The sequence below is a fragment of the Hyperoodon ampullatus genome (genome assembly GCF_949752795.1).
Source record: "Hyperoodon ampullatus genome assembly, chromosome: 5".
NCBI classification, from domain to species: domain Eukaryota; kingdom Metazoa; phylum Chordata; class Mammalia; order Artiodactyla; family Ziphiidae; genus Hyperoodon; species Hyperoodon ampullatus.
In genome coordinates this window covers 103,766,661-103,770,209 of record NC_136918.1, presented here as the reverse complement: position 1 = coordinate 103,770,209, position 3,549 = coordinate 103,766,661, and the positions used below count along the sequence as shown (strand labels likewise).

At 39.1% G+C, this 3,549-nt stretch overlaps 1 pseudogene across 1 annotated transcript; it reads right to left on the bottom strand.

Annotated features, from left to right (window-relative positions):
- Nucleotides 1-1,720: 1,720 nt before the first annotated feature.
- On the bottom strand, nt 1,721-2,380 carry LOC307053040 (ras-related protein Rab-28-like; annotated as a pseudogene). Its single transcript has one exon. The product of its transcript is annotated as a ras-related protein Rab-28-like (transcript).
- Between the last annotated feature and the right edge of the window lie 1,169 nt (nt 2,381-3,549).

The following is a 3,549-nucleotide window of genomic DNA, read 5'->3' as shown; positions in this document are numbered from 1 at the left end:
AGACATGTGACATGAGAGAAAGAGGAATAGGATATGAATCATTATATAGTGTATTTTTGAATAACTTAATCATGAATCCTTTACCCATTATTGAGAGTAATAGTTGTAAAATCCCCTTAAATGCTACATGCCTTCTATAATATTGTGCTGGGGCTAAATCAGCCTATTTGATGGCTCAGGATTATTGTTTTGAGCTTGAGTTTTTATATAGGTGTGGGTAGTATAAAACTTAAGGTGTGGGTATGTCAGAAAGATATGGAAATCTGCCAGTAGCAAACATTTCCATGTAGAAGAAAAGAGTGTCTGATTTTGACAGCAAGTTGGCTCCACCCCACAAAATATTTTGGAATTTGTCTAGGTGCTATATTGCAAACTGCTTCCTCTGTCCTCCTTATAAAGTCTATGCATCATTATCTGAGTGTGTGATGAGTTTGTAGAAACTTGAGACCCAGTGAAGCTAGAGAAAATGAGGAAAACAGAGGGAAGAATCCTACTTTCCTCTTGACTTCTAGCTTAATATAAGAGGCAAAAGGAAAAAAAGAATTCTATAGCCAGATTTCTTTTTGTTTAAATGTATAAGAATATTAAACATAACCATTGAGGAATATCTCTAAGTGCTTAAAAGTTATTGTTTATTATTTGAAACTATGCAGTGAAAAACCAATTATATGAGGTTTGAGATTTTTAAGAAATCTGGTTAATTGTGGCATGCCACATTCTTTATGGGACCATAAGAGATGTAATGAAAGTGCACATGGCCTCAGGCTGTGCTTCTCTTCCTATATCATCATGTCCTGTATTTTCTTGATTGACAAGAATAGAATCAGTGTGTATTGGGGAGCTGTACTCTGGTCATGTGTACTTTTTTTTTTTGTAATTTAAATAAATTTTTTTGCGGGAGAAAAACATCTGAACCTCAGGTACAGTCCACAATGATGCAACAATAGTCATAACTCATTCTAGGAGTACTCTTACACAGTTTGCAGGAGAAAGTCCACATGGAGCATCAGCTGAATGTTTATCAGAATTCACAAAGCCAATCTAACCCGAGTATTACACAATACATAAGGACCATGATATAATAATAAAAATACAATATTAAATACTACTTTGTGAGCTACAGCTAAAATATAAAGAATTTAGGCTCTTTTTTAAAAAATGAAAAAAATATTTCTATTATAGCTTTATTTCAAGCATTTTCAGCTAGATACAGCTTTATATATTTTCACTCACAATAGACAGCAAAAGAATGCCTTCTTAAGTATCTGTAGATAAAGTATATTACTCATTTAAATGTTTGCATTCTGAAGCATACTTTGCTAGGTATGAGTTCAGATAAGAGTATGAAACTGTGCTGTGGCAAAATCCTGGCTGATGATCAAGACTTGGATAGTTTTTCATATTTGTTTAAAAAAACTTACATCAGGGAAAAAAGAAGTGAGGACATAAGGAGAAGAACCAACATTATTCGTTTTCAGTGAAGCAGTCTAATTCCAGAGAATGGGCTTTCCATTTTGAATTCAAAGTGTGTCGTCCTAAGGTTGAGTTCTTTTCAGCTCAAGGAGCTGCCTGTGGCTGAGGCAGCACGCAATGATGAAGGAAATTGAGAGGAAAGCGTTAACTGAACTACAGAGATGGTCACTGATAAATTCCTAGAGGTCCTCGGGCCCACACAGAGGCGAAGGGCAGCTGGAACTATCAATACAGAAGAAAAATGCGCTCACTGAACTGCACACATGGAGCTTCTAGGAGGGTTAACAGTTCTTGACATAGGTTCCTGGTTGTAGTTTACAATCTCTTCCTTCACCACCCTCTGTGACTGTTCTATTTCTGCTTTGTTTAACTTGATTCCAAGGATTTCAGCAGCAACTTGCTGAAAACACAGGAAGACAGAGTCTCCTGTCTTTGCTGAGACAGTGGCTACTAAAACCATTTTCCTGGCAAAACCTTAAGTGTTTTTCAGGTTTTACCATTTGCATATGCTCCAAATCAATTTTATTGCCCACCAAGGCAGCCAGTGGCTGAGTTTCTGATTCCTCCCTCACGTTCCTCACCACAGAATGCCAATCTTCTAAATTCTCAAAGCTTTGATAATTTGTAATATCATATACCAAGAGGGTTCCCTGTGCTCCATACATACATTTATCCAACAGCTTGCCTCCCATTGTCTGCCCTCCTGTGTCCCAAACTTGAAGAGTAACATTCAAGTTTCCTGGCAACGTTATTCTTCTCAAAAAGAAATCCAGTCCTATAGTTTGTACTGTCTCCCAAAAGTTCCTTGAGCAAAACACGTAGCTAAGGAGGTCTGCCCTGAGGTGCCGCCCCCCAGCACGACGATTCTCAGTTGCTGGTCCTGGCTCTCCTCCTCAGAGTCCGACATGGTGTCTCAGGAACCAGGCTCGCCCGCCGGAACTAGGCGTGCCTCCCCTCCCTTCCCTTCCCAGCCACCCACCCCTACCTGAGGTAGAAGGAGGAAGGGAATGGGGGCGACTCCGGGGGAAGGGAAGAGGAGGCGGGCAGCACTCCCTGCCGCGGTGGCTCAGCAGTCGCTGGAGGGATCCGGGGAGAATCGCTCGCCGAGTGTCATCTTGCCCACCTCCCTTACCCCTGCGCCCATGTGTACTTTTTTTTGACCATTCTTAAAGCATGTCAGACAGTTTTGTAATTAGCTGAAAAGGCAAGCAATTCAGTTTCACTTTGCTGAACCCAATCTGTAGGATTGACAGCATGCCTTTAATAGATTCCTTCAGTAGATAATTAGCCCAGTTTAATGCAAGTACTGCATGAATTAACATTTGCACTTGAGTATGAACATTCAGGGCTACAGTGCTTTCTACTGTGAGTTGTTTCCCTAGAATTTGCAGGAGTGCCTATTAGGTGCTTGTAATGTATTGATTAGTACGGAATGGCACCAATTAGAGGGCGTGGGAACGTCCCTGGAGTCAGAGATGATATACTTGTTGGTGATACTTAATGCTTTTTCCTGTAAACTCTAACCCAGACAACAGATAGCCTTCTTCAGTTTTGATATGCATTTTACTTTAAATTGCCAGGCAGAAAAGTACTAAGATTCCTGGCCTTTCCTGGACTTATGCCGTCTGTTCGCTTTTCCACTCTTTATGAGACTTTTCATCTGTAAGATTAATCCAAAAGATCATATGCTCTAGGTGTTATAAATAAATAATGGAACAAATAAAAGAATCATCGGGCCATTGAAACTTGCCTTTTGTAGTGATAAAAATTGCTTTGGCACAGCTTGCTAGTATATCAAATATTGATTCAAAATTTTATTTGCATTTATTGGGGAATTTCAAAGAACTTTATGCTATATTCAAAATCAGCTCTGAAAAAATAAAAATTTAAATGTATGTACCGTTAGGATAAACCTTGTCAGGGAACTTGGAGGTGGAGGGAGGGAGGGATTGGGTAACAGAATAAATCAAGTTAATGTCTCTGTATGTAGATTTAAAAGAAAAATAAAATTTAATTGTTTTCTGAAAACTGAAAGAGGTTGTATAATATGGTTGTTAAGAGCATGAACTCTGAAGC